The sequence below is a fragment of the Styela clava genome, chromosome 7 (genome assembly GCF_964204865.1).
Source record: "Styela clava chromosome 7, kaStyClav1.hap1.2, whole genome shotgun sequence".
NCBI lineage: Eukaryota > Metazoa > Chordata > Ascidiacea > Stolidobranchia > Styelidae > Styela > Styela clava.
Genome location: NC_135256.1, coordinates 1,484,703 through 1,507,605, shown reverse-complemented (window position 1 = coordinate 1,507,605; position 22,903 = coordinate 1,484,703). Strand labels below are relative to the sequence as shown.

Genomic DNA, 22,903 nt, shown 5'->3' with positions numbered 1-22,903 from the left:
ATATACATTAAATTCGTTGAGTAATATTGGTGACATGTTTTACTGTCTGTGACAAACGTGTGTTTTGTTTCGACGGCAAAACTTCGTTTCGATTTCGAAACACCAGTGTTTCGGAAATGCCCATCCCTAGTGACAACACATCTCACAACATTTGGGGGATTTATTTTCTGGGATCTTTTTGGGTGAGTATTTTTTTTTCTTTTTTGCAAACTTGTGTTAGAGCGACTATTTTTGTGAGGACAAGAAATTTTGGTACCCCCGTAGCAATTGTAACAAGTTAGGGTTAAGGTCATAAATTTATTCCGAGTTTCCTTATTTTAGTTCAACTACAAGTTCGGGGACTGTCTGTGTTAGCTAAGTGAATATGCTACAAACCAATGGCAGGATGCGATGCCGGTAACATAGCAGCAAATTGAAAACCAAAAGATCATGTCGGTATTGTCGGCTGTAATGGCAGGGCTGCCCCTGATGGTGATAAATATTGGGTACGTGAAAACATTTTCGTAATAGATACAATTGTAATGGATTTGGGGGTTAGGTTTAAGTACCTATACTTCCGCGTGATAAACTAAAAATCTGGTACATGACTTTGTGAATATACCATAAATGCGTCATTCAACCATGGCAAAAAACGCCACCGGATCGTTCGTGGCAGGATCTGCCATGAAGTGGTGTTTTTTGTTGCAGGATGTAATATTTGATTGATATAACAGTTAATCTTATGGTTAATTTATTTTTATAGGATTTGTATCATAGTTTATTTCCAAAACGAAAGTCCGGTTATCATTGTTCTTCATACTTGGATGTACGATGTCAAAGAAATTGAGAAACGGAAGTTTGAAAAACGTTTTATATTGAAGACATGGCTGTTGAATGAATATGGCGAGGGAATACATTCATATCTGCCATTGGTTGTCACTCTTTAGCAAACTATTGTAGAGAAAGTCATTGATTATCATTCAAAGTTATGAGTGATATATACATAGATTCAAAGTTTTTGCCGCAAAAAGAAAGTATCGTGCAAGTCTTGCACATATTTTCGAAGGTTTTACCCTAATTCGTGTAACAATATAAATAATATGATAAACATATAATATGTAAATATTCATTAATTAAATATAAAGTTATTTATGAAAAAATATGTTTCGTTTTTTTCTTGGTTATATTTACCAATTAGATGTTCTATTATAAGAGTTATCATTTACATTTTTGAATTTACCTCTAAAATTATAGTAGAAATCCGATTACTTAGCTTCCATTTTGTATTAGGAAGCAATTAAGTTTAGTTCAATATCAGACCAAACTCTGGCAATAATATTTATTTTTTCTAGGGTTGGCCGTGACCGTTACTTTATATTTTTTGTATCAAACGCTTTTCGATGGCTTCGGCGTCCTTTTCGCCACCATTGTTATAATTAAAGCAAGTAATGTTTAATTGATTAGACTACTTTTCCGCAATAAAATGCTCATACACGCCTTGGTCGAGGAAATCGAATCATTAGCGTAGGTAAAAACGCTTTTGTCAATTTACAGATTTATACACAAATTTTTAAAAGTAAATTTTCACGTCGGGGAATCGAACCCCGGTCTCCCGCGTGACAGGCGGGGATACCCACCACTACACCAGCGATGAAGCCGTCGGAAAGCGTTTGATATAAAAATATTAAGAAAATTGAAAGTACGCCGGTCACATCCAAACCCTTGAGCGAAAAGTACTAAACAAAGCAATACAAATATTATTACCAGAGACTGACCTGATATTGAATTAAAGTAAATCGATTCCAAATACATAATAAAAGCTAATTAATCGAAACGATTCAATTTTTACAATCATGCTAAAATATTGATTGCTAAAAAGTGGCAAAATTATATGAACGAGTTATCTTCATTAACTGCTTTTGAAAAACAGTTCTCCCCGTCGGGGAATCGAAACCCGGTCCCCCGCGCGACAGGCGGGGATACTCACCACTATACTAACGAGGAAGCCGACGCAAAGCTTTTGATAAACAAATAATAAGAAAATTTAAAGTACGCCGGTCACATCCAGATTCTCGAGCGAAAGTACTGAACAAAACCATACAAATATTATTACCAGAGACTGGCCTGAAATTGAATTAAACTAAATCGCTTCCAAATACATAATGAAAGCTAATTAATCAAAACGAATCAATTTTTACAATCATGCTAACATATTGTTTGCAAAAAAGTGCCATAATTATATGAACGAGTTATCTATCATCCATTGATTGCTTTAGGAAAACAGTGCTCCCCGTCTGGGAGTCGAACCCCTGTATCCCGCGTGACAGGCGGGGATACTCAGCACTATACTAACGAAGAAGCCGTCGGAAAGAGTTTGAAATTAAGAAAATTAAAAGTACGCTGGACACATCAAAACCATTGAGCAAAAAGTACTAAACAATACAAATATTATTATCAGAGACTGGCATGAAATTGAATTAAACTAAATCGCTTCCAAATACATAACAAAAGCTAAGATATTTTGAAGACTATTTTTACAATCATGCTAAAATATTGTTTGCTAAAAAGTGGCATGAATATTAGACCGAGTTATCATTCATTACTTGCTTTAGGAAAACTTTGCTCCCTGTCGGGGAATCGAACCCCGGTCCCACGCGCGACAGGCGGGGATACTCACCACTATACTAACGAGGAAGCCGTCGCAAAGCGTTTGATATAAATATAAAATTAATTAGAAAATTTAAAGTACGCCGGTCACATCCAAATCCTCGAGCGAAAAGTACTAAACAAAATCATACAAATATTATTACCAGAGACTGGCCTGAAATTGAATTAAACTAAATCGCTTCCAAATACATAATGAAAGCTATTTAATCGAAACGAATCAATTTTTACAATCATGCTAACATATTCTAAGTGATTCAAGAGTCTTGCTGCACACTAAGTGGCATAATTATATGAACGAGTTATCTATCATCCATTAATCGCCTCGGAAAAACAGTTCTTCCCGTCGGGGAATTGAACCCCGGTCTCCCGCGTGACAGGCGGGGATACTCACGACTATAATAATGAGGAAGCCATCGGAAAGCGTTTGATATAAAAACAGTAAGAAAATTGAAAGTACGCCGGTCACATCCAAACCCTCGAGCGAAAAGTACTAAACAAAGCAATACAAATATTATTACCAGAGACTGGCCTGAAATTGAATTGAACTAAATCGCTTCCAAATACATAATAAAAGCTAATTAATCGATACGATTCAATTTTTACAATCATGCTAACATATTGTTTGCAAAAAAGTGGCATAATTATGTGAGACAGACAGACAGACACAGACAGACAGACAGACAGACAGACAGACAGACAGGCAGGCAGGCAGGCAGGCAGACAGACAGACAGACAGACAGACAGACAGACAGACAGACAGACAGACACTTTCAATTTTGTTAATATTTTTATATCAAACGCTTCCCGATGGCTTCCTCGTTAGTATAGTCGTGGCATATGTTAGCATGATTGTAAAAGTTTAATCGTTTCGAATAATTAGCTTTTAATATGTATTTGGAAGCGATTAAGTTCAATTAAATTTCAGGCCAGTCTCTGGTAATAATATTTGAATTGCTTTGTTTAGTACTTTTCGCTCGAGGATTTGGATGTGATCGGCGTTCTTTCAATTTTGTTAATATTTTTATATCAAAGTCTTTCCGACGACTTCCTCGTTAGTATAGTGGTGAGTATCCACGTCTGTCACGCGGGAGACCGGGGTTCGATTCCCCGACGGGGAGAACTGTTTTCCCAAAGCAGTTAATAGATAACTCTTTCATATAATTTTGCCACTTTTTCGCAAACAATATGTTAGCATGATTGTAAAAATTGATTTGTTTCGATTAATTAGCTTTTAATATGTATTTGGAAGCGATTAAGTTCGATTCAATTTCAGGCCAGTCTCTGGTAATAATATTTGAATTGCTTTGTTTAGTACTTTTCGCTCAAGGATTTGGATGTGACCGGCGTACTTTCAACTTTCTTAATTTTTTTTATATCAAACGCTCTCCGACGGCTTCCTCGTTAGTATAGTGGTGAGTATCCCCGCCTGTCACGCGGGAGACCGGGGTTCGATTCCCCGACGGGGAGAACTCTTTTTCAAATGAATGATAGATACTCTCTCACATAATTATGCCACTTTTTCGCAAACAATTTGTTAGCATGATTGTAAAAATTGATTTGTTTCGATTAAGTAGCTTTCATTATGTATTTGCAAGCGATTTAGTTTGATTCAATTTCAGGCCAGTCTCTGATAATAATATTTGTATTGCTTTGTTTAGTACTTTTCGCTCGAGTATTTGGATGTGACCGGCGTACTTTCAATTTTGTTAATATTTTTTATATCAAACGCTTTCCGACGACTTCCTCGTTAGTATAGTGGTGAGTATCCCCGCCTGTCACGCGGGAGACCGGGGTTCGATTCTCCGACGGGGAGAACTCTTTTTCAAATGGATGATAGATAATAATTATTCCACTTTTTCGCAAAAGATATGGTAGCATGATTGTAAAAATTAAATCGTTTCGAATAATTAGCTTTTATTATGTATTTGGAAGCGATTAAGTTCAATTCAATTTCAGGCCAGTCTCTGGTAATAATATTTGAATTGCTTTGTTTAGTACTTTTCGCTCGAGGATTTGGATGTGACCGGCGTTCTTTCAATTTTCTTAATATTTTTATATCAGACGCTTTCCGACGGCTTCCTCGTTAGTATAGTGGTGAGTATCCCCGCCTGTCACGCGGGAGACCGGGGTTCGATTCCCCGACGTGGAGAACTCTTTTTCAAATGGATGATAATTATCACATAATTATGCCACTTTTTCGCAAACAATATGTTAGCATGATTGTAAAAATTGATTTGTTTCGATTAATTAGCTTTCATTATGTATTTGGAAGCGATTTAGTTAAATTCAATTTCAGGCCAGTCTCTGATAATAATATTTGTATTGCTTTGTTTAGTACTTTTCCCTCGAGGATTTGGTTGTGACCGGCGTACTTGAAATTTTCCTAATATTTTTATACCAAACGCTTTCCGACGGCTTCCTCGTTAGCATAGTGGTGAGTATCCCCGCCTGTCACGCGGGAGACCGCGGTTCGATTCCCCGACGGGGAGAACTCTTTTCCAAATGGATGATAGATACTCTCTCACATAATTATTCCACTTTTTCGCAAAAGATATGGTAGCATGATTGTGAAAATTAAATCGTTTCGAATAATTAGCTTTTATTATGTATTTGGAATCGATTAAGTTCAATTCAATTTCAGGCCAGTCTCTGGTAATAATATTTGAATTGCTTTGTTTAGTACTTTTCGCTCGAGGATTTGGATGTGACCGGCGTTCTTTCAATTTTCTTAATATTTTTATATCAAACGCTTTCCGACGGCTTCCTCGTTAGTATAGTGGTGAGTATCCCCGCCTGTCACGCGGGAGACCGGGGTTCGATTCCCCGACGGGGAGAACTCTTTTTCAAATGGATGATAATTATCACATAATTATGCCACTTTTTCGCAAACAATATGTTAGCATGATTGTAAAAATTGATTTGTTTCGATTAATTAGCTTTCATTATGTATTTGGAAGCGTTTTAGTTTGATTCAATTTCAGGCCAGTCTCTGGTAATAATATTTGAATTGCTTTGTTTAGTACTTTTCGCTCGAGGATTTGGATGTGACCGGCGTTCTTTCAATTTTCTTAATGTTTTTATATCAAACGCTTTCCGACGGCTTCCTCGTTAGTATAGTGGTGAGTATCCCCGCCTATCCCCATTATGTATTTGAAAGCGATTTAGTTTGATTCAATTTCAGGCCAGTCTCTGATAATAATATTTGTATTGCTTTGTTTAGTACTTTTCGCTCGAGGATTTGGATGTGAACGGCGTACTTTCAATTTTCTTAATATTTTTATATCAAACGCTTTCCGACGGCTTCCTCGTTAGTATAGTGGTGAGTATCCCCGCCTCACATAATTATGCCATTTTTTCGCAAACAATATGTTAGCATGATTGTAAAAATTGATTAGTTTCGATTAATTAGCTTTCATTATGTATTTGGAAGCAATTTAGTCTGATTCAATTTCAGGCCAGTCTCTGGTAATAATATTTGTATTGCTTTGTTTAGTACTTTTCGTTCGAGGATTTAGATGTGACCGGCGTACTTTCAATTTTCTTAATATTTTTATATCAAACGCTTTCCGACGGCTTCCTCGTTTGTATAGTCGTGAGTATCCCCGCCTGTCACGCGGGAGACCGGGGTTCGATTCCCCGACGGGGAGAACTGTTTTCCAAAAGAAGTTAATGAAGATAACTCGTTCATATAATTTTGCCACTTTTTTGCAAACAATATTTTAGCATGGTTGTTAAAATTGAATCGTTTCGATTAATTAGCTATGGTTATGTATTTGGAAGCGATTTAGTTTAATTCAATTTCAGACCAGTCTCTGGTAATAATATTTGAATTGCTTTGTTTAGTACTTTTCGCAGGAGTTTTTGGATGTGACCGGCGTTCTTTCAATTTTCTTAATATTTTTATATCAAACGCTTTCCGACGGCTTCCTCGTTAGTATAGTGGTGAGTATCCCCGCCTGTCCCGCGGGAGACCAGGGTTCGATTCCCCGACGGGGAGAACTGTTTTCACAAAGCAGTTAATAGATAACTCTTTCATATAATTTTGCCACTTTTTCGCAAACAATATGTTAGCATGATTGTAAAAATTGATTTGTTTAGATTAATTAGCTTTCATTATGTATTTGGAAGCAATTTAGTTTGATTCAATTTCAGGCCAGTCTCTGATAATAATATTTGTATTGCTTTGTTTAGTACTTTTCGCAGGAGTTTTTGGATGTGACTGGCGTTCTTTCAATTTTCTTAATATTTTTATATTAAACGCTTTCCGACGGCTTCCTCGTTAGTATTGTGGCGTGTATCCCCGCCTGTCACGCGGAAGACCGGGGTTCGATTCCCCGACGGGGAGAACTGTTTTCTCAAAGCAGTTAATAGATAACTCTTTCATATAATTTTGCCACTTTTTCGCAAACAATATGTTAGCATGATTGTAAAAATTGATTTGTTTAGATTAATTAGCTTTCATTATGTATTTGGAAGCGATTTAGTTTGATTCAATTTCAGGCCAGTCTCTGATAATAATATTTGTATTGCTTTGTTTAGTACTTTTCGCTCGAGGATTTGGATGTGACCGGCGTACTTTCAATTTTCTTAATATTTTTATATTAAACGCTTTCCGACGGCTTCCTCGTTTGTATAGTCGTGAGTATCCCCGCCTGTCACGCGGGAGACCGGGGTTCGATTCCCCGACGGGGAGAACTGTTTTTCGAATGGATGATAGATACTCTCTCACATAATTATGCCACTTTTTCGCAAACAATATGGTAGCATGATTGTAAAAATTGAATCGTTTCGAATAATTAGCTTTTATTATGTATTTGGAAGCGATTAAGTTCAACTCAATTCCAGGCCAGTCTCTGGTAATAATATTTGTATTGCTTTGTTTAGTACTTTTCGTTCAAGGATTTGGATGTGAACGGCGTACTTTCAATTTTCTTAATATTTTTATATCAAACGCTTTCCGACGGCTTCCTCGTTAGTATAGTGGTGAGTATCCCCGCCTCACATAATTATGCCATTTTTTCGCAAACAATATGTTAGCATGATTGTAAAAATTGATTAGTTTCGATTAATTAGCTTTCATTATGTATTTGGAAGCAATTTAGTTTGATTCAATTTCAGGCCAGTCTCTGATAATAATATTTGTATTGCTTTGTTTAGTACTTTTCGCTCGAGGATTTGGATGTGACCGGCGTACTTTCAATTTTCTTAATATTTTTATATCAAACGCTTTCCGACGGCTTCCTCGTTAGTATAGTGGTGAGTATCCCCGCCTGTCACGCGGGAGACCGGGGTTCGATTCCCCGACGGGGAGAACTCTTTATCAAATGGATGATAGATACTCTCTCACATAATTATGCCACTTTTTCGCAAAAGATATGTTAGCATGATTGTAAAAATTGAATCGTTTCGAATAATTAGCTTTTATTATGTATTTGGAAGCGATTAAGTTCAACTCAATTCCAGGCCAGTCTCTGATAATAATATTTGAATTGCTTTGTTTAGTACTTTTCGCAGGAGTTTTTGGATGTGACCGGCGTTCTTTCAATTTTCTTAATATTTTTATATCAAACGCTTTCCGACGGCTTCCTCGTTAGTATAGTGGTGAGTATCCCCGCCTGTCACGCGGGAGACCGGGGTTCGATTCCCCGACGGGGAGAACTCTTTTTCAAATGGATGATAGATACTCTCTCACATAATTATGCCACTTTTTCGCAAAAGATATGTTAGCATGATTGTAAAAATTAAATCGTTTCGAATAATTAGCTTTTAATATGTATTTGGATGCGATTAAGTTCAATTCAATTTCAGGCCAGTCTCTGGTAATAATATTTGAATTGCTTTGTTTAGTACTTTTCGCTCGAGGATTTGGATGTGATCGGCGTACTTTCAATTTTGTTAATATTTATATATCAAACGCTTTCCGACGACTTCCTCGTTAGTATAGTGGTGAGTATCCCCGCCTGTCACGCGGGAGACCGGGGTTCGATTCCCCGACGGGGAGAATTCTTTTTCAAATGGATGATAGATACTCTCTCACATAATTATGCCACTTTTTCGCAAACAATATGTTAGCATGATTGTAAAAATTGATTTGTTTCGATTAATTAGCTTTCATTATGTATTTGGAAGCGATTTGGTTTAATTCAATTTCAGGCCAGTCTCTGATAATAATATTTGTATTGCTTTGTTTAGTACTTTTCGCTCGAGGATTTGGATGTGACCGGCGTACTTGAAATTTTCCTAATATTTTTATACCAAACGCTTTCCGACGGCTTCCTCGTTAGTATAGTGGTGAGTATTCCCGCCTGTCACGCGGGAGACCGGGGTTCGGTTCCCCGAGGGGGAGAACTGATTTTCCAAAGTAGTTAATGAAGATAACTCGTTCATATAATTTTGCCACTTTTTCGCAAACAATATTTTAGCATGGTTGTAAAAATTGAATCGTTTCGATTAATTAGCTATGGTTATGTATTTGGAAGTGATTTAGTTTAATTCAATTTCAGGCCAGTCTCTGGTATTAATATTTGTATTAATTTGTTTAGTACTTTTGGCTCGAGGGTTTGGATGTGACCGGCGTACTTTCAATTTTCTTACTGTTTTTATATCAAACGCTTTCCGATGGCTTCCTCGTTAGTATAGTCTTGAGTATTCCCGCCTGTCACGCGGGAGACCGGAGTTCAATTCATCGACGGGGAGAAAAAATGGATGATAGATAACTCGTTCATATAAATATGCCACTTTTTCGCAAACAATATGTTAGCGTGATTTTAAAAATTGATTCGTTTCGATTAATTCGCTTTCATTATGTATTTGGAAGCCATTTAGTTCAATTCAATTTCAGGCCAGTCTCTGGTAATAATATTTGTATTGCTTTGTTTAGTACTTTTCGCTCGAGGATTTGTATGTGACCGGCGTTCTTTCAATTTTCTTAATATTTTTATATCAAACGCTTTCCGGCGGCTTCCTCGTTAGTATAGTGGTGAGTATCCCCGCCTGTCACGCGGGAAACCGGGGTTCGATTCCCCGACAATGAGAACTCTTTTTCAAATGGATGATAGATAATCTCACATAATTATTCCACTTTTTCGCAAACAATATGTTAGCGTGATTTTAAAAATTGATTCGTTTCGATTAATTCGCTTTCATTATGTATTTGGAAGCGATTTAGTTTGATTCAATTTCAGGCCAGTCTCTGGTAATAATATTTGTATTGCTTTGTTTAGTACTTTTCGTTCGAGGATTTAGATGTGACCGGCGTGCTTTCAATTTTCTTAATATTTTTATATCAAACGCTTTCCCACGGCTTCCTCGTTTGTATAGTCGTGAGAATCCCCGCCTGTCACGCGGGAGACCGGGGTTCGATTCCCCGACGGGGAGAACTGTTTTCCAAAAGCAGTTAATGAAGATAACTCGTTCATATAATTTTGCCACTTTTTTGCAAACAAAATTTTAACATGGTTGTAAAAATTGAATCGTTTCGATTAATTAGCTATGGTTATGTATTTGGAAGCGATTTAGTTTAATTCCATTTCAGGCCAGTCTCTGATAATAATATTTGTATTGCTTTGTTTAGTATTTTCGCAGGAGTTTTTGGATGTGACCGGCGTTCTTTCAATTTTCTTAATATTTTTATATCAAACGCTTTCCGACGGCTTCCTCGTTAGTATAGTCTTGAGTATCCCAGTCTGTCACGCGGGAGACCGGGGTTCAATTCATCGACGGGGAGAAAAAATGGATGATGGATAACTCGTTCATATAAATATGCCACTTTTTCGCAAACAATATGTTAGCGTGATTTTAAAAATTGATTCGTTTCGATTAATTCGCTTTCATTATGTATTTGGAAGCTATTTAGTTCAATTCAATTTCAGGCCAGTCTCTGATAATAATATTTGTATTGCTTTGTTTAGTACTTTTCGCTCGAGGATTTGGATGTGACCGGCGTACTTTCAATTTTCTTAATATTCTTATATCAAACGCTTTCCGACGGCTTCCTCGTTAGTATAGTGGTGAGTATCCCCGCCTTTCCCCATTATGTATTTGGAAGCGATTTAGTTTGATTCAATTTCAGGCCAGTCTCTGATAATTTTATTTGTATTGCTTTGTTTAGTACTTTTCGCTCGAGGATTTGGATGTGATCGGCGTTCTTTCTATTTTGTTAATATTTTTATATCAAAGTCTTTCCGACGGCTTCCTCGTTAGTATTGTGGCGTGTATCCCCGCCTGTCACGCGGGAGACCGGGGTTCGATTCCCCGACGGGGAGAACTGTTTTCCCAAAGCAGTTAATAGATAACTCTTTCATATAATTTTGCCACTTTTTCGCAAACGATATGTTAGCATGATTGTAAAAACTGATTTGTTTCGATTAATTAACTTTTAATATGTATTTGGAAGCGATTAGGTTCAATTCAATTTCAGGCCAGTCTCTGGTAATAATATTTGAATTGCTTTGTTTAGTACTTTTCGCTCGAGGATTTGGATGTGACCGGCGTACTTTAAATTTTCTTAATATTTTTATATCAAACGCTTTCCGACGGCTTCCTCGTTAGTATAGTGGTGAGTATCCCCGCCTGTCACGCGGGAGACCGGGGTTCGATTCCCCGACGGGGAGAGCTCTTTTTCAAATGGATGATAGATAACTGTCTCACATAATTATGCCACTTTTTCCCAAAAGATATGTTAGCATGATTGTAAAAATTAAATCGTTTCGAATAATTAGCTTTTATTATGTATTTGGAAGCGATTAAGTTCAATTCAATTTCAGGCCAGTCTCTGGTAATAATATTTGAATTGCTTTGTTTAGTACTTTTCGCTCGAGGATTTGGATGTGACCGGCGTTCTTTCAATTTTCTTAATATTTTTATGTCAAACGCTTTCCGACGGCTTCCTCGTTAGTATAGTGGTGAGTATCCCCGCCTGTCACGCGGGAGACCGGGGTTCGATTCCCCGACGGGGAGAACTCTTTTTCAAATGGATGATAGATACTCTCTCACATAATTATGCCACTTTTTCGCAAACAATATGTTAGCATGATTGTAAAAATTGATTTGTTTCGATTAATTAGCTTTCATTATGTATTTGGAAGCGATTTAGTTTAATTCAATTTCAGGCCAGTCTCTGATAATAATATTTGTATTGCTTTGTTTAGTACTTTTCGCTCGAGGATTTGGATGTGACCGGCGTACTTGAAATTTTCCTAATATTTTTATACCAAACGCTTTCCGACGGCTTCCTCGTTAGTATAGTGGTGAGTATCCCCGCCTGTCACGCGGGAGACCGGGGTTCGATTCCCCGAGGGGGAGAACTGATTTTCCAAAGTAGTTAATGAAGATAACTCGTTCATATAATTTTGCCACTTTTTCGCAAACAATATTTTAGCATGGTTGTAAAAATTGAATCGTTTCGATTAATTAGCTATGGTTATGTATTTGGAAGTGATTTAGTTTAATTCAATTTCAGGCCAGTCTCTGGTAATAATATTTGTATTAATTTGTTTAGTACTTTTGGCTCGAGGGTTTGGATGTGACCGGCGTACTTTCAATTTTCTTAATATTTTTATATCAAACGCTTTCCGACGGCTTCCTCGTTAGTATAGTGGTGAGTATCCCCGCCTGTCACGTGGGAAACCGGGGTTCGATTCCCCGACAATGAGAACTCTTTTTCAAATGAATGATAGATAATCTCACATAATTATTCCACTTTTTCGCAAACAATATGTTAGCGTGATTTTAAAAATTGATTCGTTTCGATTAATTCGCTTTCATTATGTATTTGGAAGCGATTTAGTTCAATTCAATTTCAGGCCAGTCTCTGGTAATAATATTTGTATTGCTTTGTTTAGTACTTTTCGTTCAAGGATTTGGATGTGAACGGCGTACCTCTCAATTTTCTTAATATTTTTATATCAAACCCTTTCCGACGGCTTCCTCGTTAGTATAGTGGTGAGTATCCCCGCCTCACATAATTATGCCATTTTTTCGCAAAAGATATGTTAGCATGATTGTAAAAATTGAATCGTTTCGAATAATTAGCTTTTATTATGTATTTGGAAGCGATTAAATTCAACTCAATTTCAGGCCAGTCTCTGGTAATAATATTTGAATTGCTTTGTTTAGTACTTTTCGCAGGAGTTTTTGGATGTGACCGGCGTTCTTTCAATTTTCTTAATATTTTTATATCAAACGCTTTCCGACGGCTTCCTCGTTAGTTTAGTGGTGAGTATCCCCGCCTGTCCCGCGGGAGACCAGGGTTCGATTCCCCGACGGGGAGAACTGTTTTCACAAAGCAGTTAATAGATAACTCTTTCATATAATTTTGCCACTTTTTCGCAAACAATATGTTAGCGTGATTTTAAAAATTGATTCGTTTCGATTAATTCGCTTTCATTATGTATTTGGAAGCTATTTAGTTCAATTCAATTTCAGGCCAGTCTCTGATAATAATATTTGTATTGCTTTGTTTAGTACTTTTCGCTCGAGGATTTGGATGTGACCGGCGTACTTTCAATTTTCTTAATATTTTTATATCAAACGCTTTCCGACGGCTTCCTCGTTAGTATAGTGGTGAGTATCCCCGCCTTTCCCCATTATGTATTTGGAAGCGATTTAGTTTGATTCAATTTCAGGCCAGTCTCTGATAATTTTATTTGTATTGCTTTGTTTAGTACTTTTCGCTCGAGGATTTGGATGTGATCGGCGTACTTTCTATTTTGTTAATATTTTTATATCAAAGTCTTTCCGACGGCTTCCTCGTTAGTATTGTGGCGTGTATCCCCGCCTGTCACGCGGGAGACCGGGGTTCGATTCCCCGACGGGGAGAACTGTTTTCACAAAGCAGTTAATAGATAACTCTTTCATATAATTTTGCCACTTTTTCGCAAACGATATGTTAGCATGATTGTAAAAACTGATTTGTTTCGATTAATTAGCTTTTAATATGTATTTGGAAGCGATTAGGTTCAATTCAATTTCAGGCCAGTCTCTGGTAATAATATTTGAATTGCTTTGTTTAGTACTTTTCGCTCGAGGATTTGGATGTGACCGGCGTACTTTAAATTTTCTTAATATTTTTATATCAAACGCTTTCCGACGGCTTCCTCGTTAGTATAGTGGTGAGTATCCCCGCCTGTCACGCGGGAGACCGGGGTTCGATTCCCCGACGGGGAGAGCTCTTTTTCAAATGGATGATAGATAACTCTCTCACATAATTATGCCACTTTTTCCCAAAAGATATGTTAGCATGATTGTAAAAATTAAATCGTTTCGAATAATTAGCTTTTATTATGTATTTGGAAGCGATTAAGTTCAATTCAATTTCAGGCCAGTCTCTGGTAATAATATTTGAATTGCTTTGTTTAGTACTTTTCGCTCGAGGATTTGGATGTGACCGGCGTTCTTTCAATTTTCTTAATATTTTTATGTCAAACGCTTTCCGACGGCTTCCTCGTTAGTATAGTGGTGAGTATCCCCGCCTGTCACGCGGGAGACCGGGGTTCGATTCCCCGACGGGGAGAACTCTTTTTCAAATGGATGATAGATACTCTCTCACATAATTATGCCACTTTTTCGCAAACAATATGTTAGCATGATTGTAAAAATTGATTTGTTTCGATTAATTAGCTTTCATTATGTATTTGGAAGCGATTTAGTTTAATTCAATTTCAGGCCAGTCTCTGATAATAATATTTGTATTGCTTTGTTTAGTACTTTTCGCTCGAGGATTTGGATGTGACCGGCGTACTTGAAATTTTCCTAATATTTTTATACCAAACGCTTTCCGACGGCTTCCTCGTTAGTATAGTGGTGAGTATCCCCGCCTGTCACGCGGGAGACCGGGGTTCGATTCCCCGAGGGGGAGAACTGATTTTCCAAAGTAGTTAATGAAGATAACTCGTTCATATAATTTTGCCACTTTTTCGCAAACAATATTTTAGCATGGTTGTAAAAATTGAATCGTTTCGATTAATTAGCTATGGTTATGTATTTGGAAGTGATTTAGTTTAATTCAATTTCAGGCCAGTCTCTGGTAATAATATTTGTATTAATTTGTTTAGTACTTTTGGCTCGAGGGTTTGGATGTGACCGGCGTACTTTCAATTTTCTTAATATTTTTATATCAAACGCTTTCCGACGGCTTCCTCGTTAGTATAGTGGTGAGTATCCCCGCCTGTCACGTGGGAAACCGGGGTTCGATTCCCCGACGGGGAGAACTCTTTTTCAAATGAATGATAGATATAATTTCACATAATTATTCCACTTTTTCGCAAACAATATGTTAGCATGATTGTAAAAATTGTTTTGTTTCGATTAATTAGCTTTCATTATGTATTTGGAAGCGATTTAGTTTAATTCAATTTCAGGCCAGTCTCTGATAATAATATTTGTATTGCTTTGTTTAGTACTTTTCGCTCGAGGATTTGGATGTGACCGGCGTTCTTTCAATTTTCCTAATATATTTATATCAAACGCTTTCCGACAACTTCCTCGTTAGTATAGTGGTGAGTATCCCCGCCTGTCACGCGGGAGACCGGGGTTCGATTCCCCGACGGGGAGAACTGTTTTTTAACTCTCTCACATAATTATGCCAATTTTTCGCAAAAGATATGTTAGCATGATTGTAAAAATTGAATCGTTTCGAATAATTAGCTTTTATTATGTATTTGGAAGCGATTAAGTTCAATTCAATTCCAGGCCAGTCTCTGGTAATAATATTTGAATTGCTTTGTTTAGTACTTTTCGCTCGAGGATTTGGATGTGACCGGCGTTCTTTCAATTTTCTTAATATTTTTATATCAAACGTTTTCCGACGACTTCCTCGTTAGTATAGTGGTGAGTATCCCCGCCTGTCACGCGGGAGACCGGGGTTTGATTCCCCGACGGGGAGAACTGTTTTTCACATAATTATGCCACTTTTTCGCAAAAGATATGTTAGCATGATTGTAAAAATTGAATCGTTTCGAATAATTAGCTTTTATTATGTATTTGGAAGCGATTAAGTTCAATTCAATTTCAGGCCAGTCTCTGGTAATAATATTTGAATTGCTTTGTTTAGTACTTTTCGCTCGAGGATTTGGATGTGACCGGCGTACTTTCAATTTTCTTAATATTTTTATATCAAACGCTATCCGACGGCTTCCTCGTTAGTATAGTGGTGAGTATCCCCGCCTGTCACGCGGGAGACCGGGGTTCGATTCCCCGACGGGGAGAACTGTTTTCCCAAAGCAGTTAACTCTTTCATATAATTTTGCCACTTTTTTGCAAACAATATTTTAGCATGGTTGTAAAAATTGAATCGTTTCGAGTAATTAGCTATGGTTATGTATTTGGAAGCGATTTAGTTTAATTCAATTTCAGGCCAGTCTCTGATAATAATATTTGTATTGCTTTGTTTAGTACTTTTCGCTCGAGGATTTGGATGTGACCGGCGTTCTTTCAATGTTCTTAATATTTTTAAATCAAACGCTTTCCGACAACTTCCTCGTTAGTATAGTGGTGAGTATCCCCGCCTGTCACGCGGGAGACCGGGGTTCGATTCCCCGACGGGGAGAACTGTTTTTCAAATGGATTATAGATACTCTCTCACATAATTATGCCACTTTTTCGCAAACAATATGTTAGCATGATTGTAAAAATTGATTTGTTTCGATTAATTAGCTTTCATTATGTATTTGGAAGCGATTTAGTTTAATTCAATTTCAGGCCATTCTCTGGTAATAATATTTGTATTGCTTTGTTTAGTACTTTTCGCTCGAGAATTTGGATGTGACCGGCGTTCTTTCAATTTTCTTAATATTTTTATATCAAACGCTTTCCGACGGCTCCCTCGTTAGTATAGTGGTGAGTATCCCCGCCTGTCACGCGGGAGACCGGGGTTCGATTCCCCGACGGGGAGAATTCTTTTTCAAATGGATCACTCTCTCACATAATTATGCCACTTTTTCGCAAAAGATATGTTAGCGTGATTGTAAAAATTGAATCGTTTCGAATAATTAGCTTTTATTATGTATTTGGAAGCGATTAAGTTCAATTCAATTTCAGGCCAGTCTCTGGTAATAATATTTGAATTGCTTTGTTTAGTACTTTTCGCTCGAGGATTTGGATGTGACCGGCGTACTTTCAATTTTCTTAATATTTTTATATCAAACGCTTTCCGACGACTTCCTCGTTAGTATAGTGGTGAGTATCCCCGCCTGTCACGCGGGAGACCGGGGTTCGATTCCCCGACGGTGAGAAATAGTTTTCAAATGAATGATAGATACTCTCTCACATAATTATGCCACTTTTTCGCAAACAATATGTTAGCATGATTGTAAAAATTGATTTGTTTCGATTAATTAGCTTTCATTATGTATTTGGAAGCGATTTAGTTTGATTCAATTTCAGGCCATTCTCTGGTAATAATATTTGTATTGCTTTGTTTAGTACTTTTCGTTCAAGGATTTGGATGTGAACGGCGTACTTTCAATTTTCTTAATATTTTTATATCAAACGCTTTCCGACGGCTTCCTCGTTTGTATAGTCGTGAGTATCCCCGCCTGTCACGCGGGAGACCGGGGTTCGATTCCCCGACGGGGAGAACTGTTTTCCAAAGGCAGTTAATGAAGATAACTCGTTCATATAATTTTGCCACTTTTTTGCAAACAATATTTTAGCATGGTTGTAAAAATTGAATCGTTTCGAGTAATTAGCTATGGTTATGTATTTGGAAGCGATTTAGTTTAATTCAATTTCAGGCCAGTCTCTGATAATAATATTTGTATTGCTTTGTTTAGTACTTTTCGCTCGAGGATTTGGATGTGACCGGCGTACTTTCAATTTTCTTAATATTTTTATATCAAACGCTTTCCGACGGCTTCCTCGTTAGTATGGTGGTGAGTATTCCCGCCTGTCACTCTGGAGACCGGGGTTCGATTCCCCGACGGGGAGAACTCTTTTTCAAATGGATGATAGATACTCTCTCACATAATTATGCCACTTTTTCGCAAAAGATATGTTAGCATGATTGTAAAAATTGAATCGTTTCGAATAATTAGCTTTTATTATGTATTTGGAAGCGATTAAGTTCAATTCAATTTCAGGCCAGTCTCTGGTAATAATATTTGAATTGCTTTGTTTAGTACTTTTCGCTCGAGGATTTGGATGTGACCGGCGTTCTTTCAATTTTCTTAATATTTTTATATCAAACGCTTTCTGACGTCTTCCTCGTTAGTATAGTGGTGAGTATCCCCGCCTGTCACGCGGGAGACCGGGGTTTGATTCCCCGACGGGGAGAACTGTTTTTCAAATGAATGATAGATAATTCTCTCACATAATTATGCCACTTTTTCGCAAAAGATATGTTAGCATGATTGTAAAAATTGAATCGTATCGAATAATTAGCTTTCATTATGTATTTGGAAGCGATTTAGTTTAATTCAATTTCAGGCCAGTCTCTGATAATAATATTTGTATTGCTTTGTTTAGTACTTTTCGCTCGAGGATTTGGATGTGACCGGCGTTCTTTCAATTTTCTTAATATTTTTATATCAAACGTTTTCCGACGACTTCCTCGTTAGTATAGTGGTGAGTATCCCCGCCTGTCACGCGGGAGACCGGGGTTTGATTCCCCGACGGGGAGAACTGTTTTTCACATAATTATGCCACTTTTTCGCAAAAGATATGTTAGCATGATTGTAAAAATTGAATCGTTTCGAATAATTAGCTTTTATTATGTATTTGGAAGCGATTAAGTTCAATTCAATTTCAGGCCAGTCTCTGGTAATAATATTTGAATTGCTTTGTTTAGTACTTTTCGCTCGAGGATTTGGATGTGACCGGCGTACTTTCAATTTTCTTAATATTTTTATATCAAACGCTATCCGACGGCTTCCTCGTTAGTATAGTGGTGAGTATCCCCGCCTGTCACGCGGGAGACCGGGGTTCGATTCCCCGACGGGGAGAACTGTTTTCCCAAAGCAGTTAACTCTTTCATATAATTTTGCCACTTTTTTGCAAACAATATTTTAGCATGGTTGTAAAAATTGAATCGTTTCGAGTAATTAGCTATGGTTATGTATTTGGAAGCGATTTAGTTTAATTCAATTTCAGGCCAGTCTCTGATAATAATATTTGTATTGCTTTGTTTAGTACTTTTCGCTCGAGGATTTGGATGTGACCGGCGTTCTTTCAATGTTCTTAATATTTTTAAATCAAACGCTTTCCGACAACTTCCTCGTTAGTATAGTGGTGAGTATCCCCGCCTGTCACGCGGGAGACCGGGGTTCGATTCCCCGACGGGGAGAACTGTTTTTCAAATGGATTATAGATACTCTCTCACATAATTATGCCACTTTTTCGCAAACAATATGTTAGCATGATTGTAAAAATTGATTTGTTTCGATTAATTAGCTTTCATTATGTATTTGGAAGCGATTTAGTTTAATTCAATTTCAGGCCATTCTCTGGTAATAATATTTGTATTGCTTTGTTTAGTACTTTTCGCTCGAGAATTTGGATGTGACCGGCGTTCTTTCAATTTTCTTAATATTTTTATATCAAACGCTTTCCGACGGCTCCCTCGTTAGTATAGTGGTGAGTATCCCCGCCTGTCACGCGGGAGACCGGGGTTCGATTCCCCGACGGGGAGAATTCTTTTTCAAATGGATCACTCTCTCACATAATTATGCCACTTTTTCGCAAAAGATATGTTAGCGTGATTGTAAAAATTGAATCGTTTCGAATAATTAGCTTTTATTATGTATTTGGAAGCGATTAAGTTCAATTCAATTTCAGGCCAGTCTCTGGTAATAATATTTGAATTGCTTTGTTTAGTACTTTTCGCTCGAGGATTTGGATGTGACCGGCGTACTTTCAATTTTCTTAATATTTTTATATCAAACGCTTTCCGACGACTTCCTCGTTAGTATAGTGGTGAGTATCCCCGCCTGTCACGCGGGAGACCGGGGTTCGATTCCCCGACGGTGAGAAATATTTTTCAAATGAATGATAGATACTCTCTCACATAATTATGCCACTTTTTCGCAAACAATATGTTAGCATGATTGTAAAAATTGATTTGTTTCGATTAATTAGCTTTCATTATGTATTTGGAAGCGATTTAGTTTGATTCAATTTCAGGCCATTCTCTGGTAATAATATTTGTATTGCTTTGTTTAGTACTTTTCGTTCAAGGATTTGGATGTGAACGGCGTACTTTCAATTTTCTTAATATTTTTATATCAAACGCTTTCCGACGGCTTCCTCGTTTGTATAGTCGTGAGTATCCCCGCCTGTCACGCGGGAGACCGGGGTTCGATTCCCCGACGGGGAGAACTGTTTTCCAAAGGCAGTTAATGAAGATAACTCGTTCATATAATTTTGCCACTTTTTTGCAAACAATATTTTAGCATGGTTGTAAAAATTGAATCGTTTCGAGTAATTAGCTATGGTTATGTATTTGGAAGCGATTTAGTTTAATTCAATTTCAGGCCAGTCTCTGATAATAATATTTGTATTGCTTTGTTTAGTACTTTTCGCTCGAGGATTTGGATGTGACCGGCGTTCTTTCAATTTTCTTAATATTTTTATATCAAACGCTTTCCGACAACTTCCTCGTTAGTATAGTGGTGAGTATCCCCGCCTGTCACGCGGGAGACCGGGGTTCGATTCCCCGACGGGGAGAACTGTTTTTCAAATGGATTATAGATAACTCTCTCACATAATTATGCCAATTTTTCGCAAAAGATATGTTAGCATGATTGTAAAAATTGAATCGTTTCGAATAATTAGCTTTTATTATGTATTTGGAAGCGATTAAGTTCAATTCAATTTCAGGCCAGTCTCTGGTAATAATATTTGAATTGCTTTGTTTAGTACTTTTCGCAGGAGTTTTTGGATGTTACCGGCGTTCTTTCAATTTTCTTAATATTTTTATATCAAACGCTTTCCGACGGCTTCCTCGTTAGTATAGTGGTGAGTATCCCCGCCTGTCACGCGGGAGACCGAGGTTCGATTCCCCGACGGGGAGAACTGTTTTTCAAATGGTTATTATTCCACTTTTTCGCAAAAGTTTCAAATGGTTATTATTCCACTTTTTCGCAAACGATATGGTAGCATGATTGTAAAAATTCCCCGACGGGGAGAACTGTTTTTCAAATGGTTATTATTACACTTTTTCGCAAAAGTTTCAAATGGTTATTATTCCACTTTTTCGCAAAAGATATGGTAGCATGATTGTAAAAATTAAATCGTTTCGAATAATTAGCTTTTATTATGTATTTGGAAGCGATTTAGTGTAATTCAATTTCTGGCCAGTCTCTGGTAATAATATTTGTATTGCTTTGTTTAGTACTTTTCGCTCGAGAATTTGAATGTGATCGTCGTTCTTTCTATTTTGTTAATATTTTTATATCAAAGTCTTTCCGACGGCTTCCTCGTTAGTATTGTGGCGTGTATCCCCGCCTGTCACGCGGGAGACCGGGGTTCGATTCCCCGACGGGGAGTACTGTTTTCCCAAAGCAGTTAATAGATAAACTCTTTCCTATAATTTTGCCTCTTTTTCGCAAACAATATGTTAGCATGATTGTAAAAATTGATTTGTTTCGATTAATTAGCTTTCATTATGTATTTGGAAGCGATTTAGTTTGATTCAATTTCAGGCCAGTCTCTGATAATAATATTTGTATTGCTTTGTTTAGTACTTTTCGCTCGAGGATTTGGATGTGACCGGCGTACTTTCAATTTTCTTAATATTTTTATATCAAACGCTTTCCGACGGCTTCCTCGTTAGTATGGTGGTGAGTATTCCCGCCTGTCACTCTGGAGACCGGGGTTCGATTCCCCGACGGGGAGAACTCTTTTTCAAATGGATGATAGATACTCTCTCACATAATTATGCCACTTTTTCGCAAAAGATATGTTAGCATGATTGTAAAAATTGAATCGTTTCGAATAATTAGCTTTTATTATGTATTTGGAAGCGATTAAGTTCAATTCAATTTCAGGCCAGTCTCTGGTAATAATATTTGAATTGCTTTGTTTAGTACTTTTCGCTCGAGGATTTGGATGTGACCGGCGTTCTTTCAATTTTCCTAATATTTTTATATCAAACGCTTTCTGACGTCTTCCTCGTTAGTATAGTGGTGAGTATCCCCGCCTGTCACGCGGGAGACCGGGGTTTGATTCCCCGACGGGGAGAACTGTTTTTCAAATGAATGATAGATAATTCTCTCACATAATTATGCCACTTTTTCGCAAAAGATATGTTAGCATGATTGTAAAAATTGAATCGTATCGAATAATTAGCTTTTATTATGTATTTGGAAGCGATTAAGTTCAATTCAATTTCAGGCCAGTCTCTGGTAATAATATTTGAATTGCTTTGTTTAGTACTTTTCGCTCGAGGATTTGGATGTGACCGGCGTTCTTTCAATTTTCTTAATATTTTTATATCAAACGCTATCCGACGGCTTCCTCGTTAGTATAGTGGTGAGTATCCCCGCCTGTCACGCGGGAGACCGGGGTTCGATTCCCCGACGGGGAGAACTCTTTTTCAAATGGATGATAGATACTCTCTCACATAATTATGCCACTTTTTCGCAAACAATATGTTAGCATGATTGTAAAAATTGATTTGTTTCGATTAATTAGCTTTCATTATGTATTTGGAAGCGATTTAGTTTAATTCAATTTCAGGCCAGTCTCTGATAATAATATTTGTATTGCTTTGTTTAGTACTTTTCGCTCGAGGATTTGGATGTGACCGGCGTTCTTTCAATTTTCCTAATATATTTATATTAAACGCTTTCCGACAACTTCCTCGTTAGTATAGTGGTGAGTATCCCCGCCTGTCACGCGGAAGACCGGGGTTCGATTCCCCGACGGGGAGAACTGTTTTTTAACTCTCTCACATAATTATGCCAATTTTTCGCAAAAGATATGTTAGCATGATTGTAAAAATTGAATCGTTTCGAATAATTAGCTTTTATTATGTATTTGGAAGCGATTAAGTTCAATTCAATTCCAGGCCAGTCTCTGGTAATAATATTTGAATTGCTTTGTTTAGTACTTTTCGCTCGAGGATTTGGATGTGACCGGCGTTCTTTCAATTTTCTTAATATTTTTATATCAAACGCTTTCCGACGACTTCCTCGTTAGTATAGTGGTGAGTATCCCCGCCTGTCACGCGGGAGACCAGGGTTTGATTCCCCGACGGGGAGAACTGTTTTTCACACAATTTATGCCACTTTTTCGCAAAAGATATGTTAGCATGATTGTAAAA

The 22,903-nt window shown here is 37.3% G+C and overlaps 1 long non-coding RNA gene and 16 other non-coding genes across 17 annotated transcripts; all 17 read left to right on the top strand.

Moving 5' to 3' along the window:
• The first annotated feature begins 394 nt into the window (after positions 1-394).
• LOC144425088 (uncharacterized) lies at positions 395-1,047 on the top strand. Its single transcript, XR_013477257.1, has 2 exons — positions 395-485; positions 743-1,047. It is a non-coding gene; the product is annotated as an uncharacterized LOC144425088 (long non-coding RNA).
• A 2,994-nt stretch (positions 1,048-4,041) lies between these two features.
• Trnad-guc (transfer RNA aspartic acid (anticodon GUC)) lies at positions 4,042-4,113 on the top strand. The gene has a single exon. It is a non-coding gene; the product is annotated as a tRNA-Asp (tRNA).
• Positions 4,114-5,408: 1,295 nt separating this feature from the next.
• Positions 5,409-5,480, top strand: Trnad-guc (transfer RNA aspartic acid (anticodon GUC)). The gene has a single exon. It is a non-coding gene; the product is annotated as a tRNA-Asp (tRNA).
• Positions 5,481-7,885: 2,405 nt separating this feature from the next.
• Trnad-guc (transfer RNA aspartic acid (anticodon GUC)) lies at positions 7,886-7,957 on the top strand. Its single transcript has one exon. It is a non-coding gene; the product is annotated as a tRNA-Asp (tRNA).
• A 273-nt stretch (positions 7,958-8,230) lies between these two features.
• Trnad-guc (transfer RNA aspartic acid (anticodon GUC)) lies at positions 8,231-8,302 on the top strand. The gene has a single exon. It is a non-coding gene; the product is annotated as a tRNA-Asp (tRNA).
• Positions 8,303-8,575: 273 nt separating this feature from the next.
• Positions 8,576-8,647, top strand: Trnad-guc (transfer RNA aspartic acid (anticodon GUC)). Its single transcript has one exon. It is a non-coding gene; the product is annotated as a tRNA-Asp (tRNA).
• Positions 8,648-11,186: 2,539 nt separating this feature from the next.
• Positions 11,187-11,258, top strand: Trnad-guc (transfer RNA aspartic acid (anticodon GUC)). Its single transcript has one exon. It is a non-coding gene; the product is annotated as a tRNA-Asp (tRNA).
• A 274-nt stretch (positions 11,259-11,532) lies between these two features.
• Trnad-guc (transfer RNA aspartic acid (anticodon GUC)) lies at positions 11,533-11,604 on the top strand. The gene has a single exon. It is a non-coding gene; the product is annotated as a tRNA-Asp (tRNA).
• Positions 11,605-13,740: 2,136 nt separating this feature from the next.
• On the top strand, positions 13,741-13,812 carry Trnad-guc (transfer RNA aspartic acid (anticodon GUC)). The gene has a single exon. It is a non-coding gene; the product is annotated as a tRNA-Asp (tRNA).
• A 274-nt stretch (positions 13,813-14,086) lies between these two features.
• On the top strand, positions 14,087-14,158 carry Trnad-guc (transfer RNA aspartic acid (anticodon GUC)). The gene has a single exon. It is a non-coding gene; the product is annotated as a tRNA-Asp (tRNA).
• A 968-nt stretch (positions 14,159-15,126) lies between these two features.
• Positions 15,127-15,198, top strand: Trnad-guc (transfer RNA aspartic acid (anticodon GUC)). The gene has a single exon. It is a non-coding gene; the product is annotated as a tRNA-Asp (tRNA).
• Positions 15,199-15,779: 581 nt separating this feature from the next.
• Trnad-guc (transfer RNA aspartic acid (anticodon GUC)) lies at positions 15,780-15,851 on the top strand. The gene has a single exon. It is a non-coding gene; the product is annotated as a tRNA-Asp (tRNA).
• Positions 15,852-16,120: 269 nt separating this feature from the next.
• Trnad-guc (transfer RNA aspartic acid (anticodon GUC)) lies at positions 16,121-16,192 on the top strand. The gene has a single exon. It is a non-coding gene; the product is annotated as a tRNA-Asp (tRNA).
• A 2,320-nt stretch (positions 16,193-18,512) lies between these two features.
• On the top strand, positions 18,513-18,584 carry Trnad-guc (transfer RNA aspartic acid (anticodon GUC)). The gene has a single exon. It is a non-coding gene; the product is annotated as a tRNA-Asp (tRNA).
• Positions 18,585-18,853: 269 nt separating this feature from the next.
• Positions 18,854-18,925, top strand: Trnad-guc (transfer RNA aspartic acid (anticodon GUC)). Its single transcript has one exon. It is a non-coding gene; the product is annotated as a tRNA-Asp (tRNA).
• Positions 18,926-20,232: 1,307 nt separating this feature from the next.
• Trnad-guc (transfer RNA aspartic acid (anticodon GUC)) lies at positions 20,233-20,304 on the top strand. The gene has a single exon. It is a non-coding gene; the product is annotated as a tRNA-Asp (tRNA).
• A 1,789-nt stretch (positions 20,305-22,093) lies between these two features.
• Trnad-guc (transfer RNA aspartic acid (anticodon GUC)) lies at positions 22,094-22,165 on the top strand. The gene has a single exon. It is a non-coding gene; the product is annotated as a tRNA-Asp (tRNA).
• The last annotated feature ends 738 nt before the right edge of the window (positions 22,166-22,903 follow it).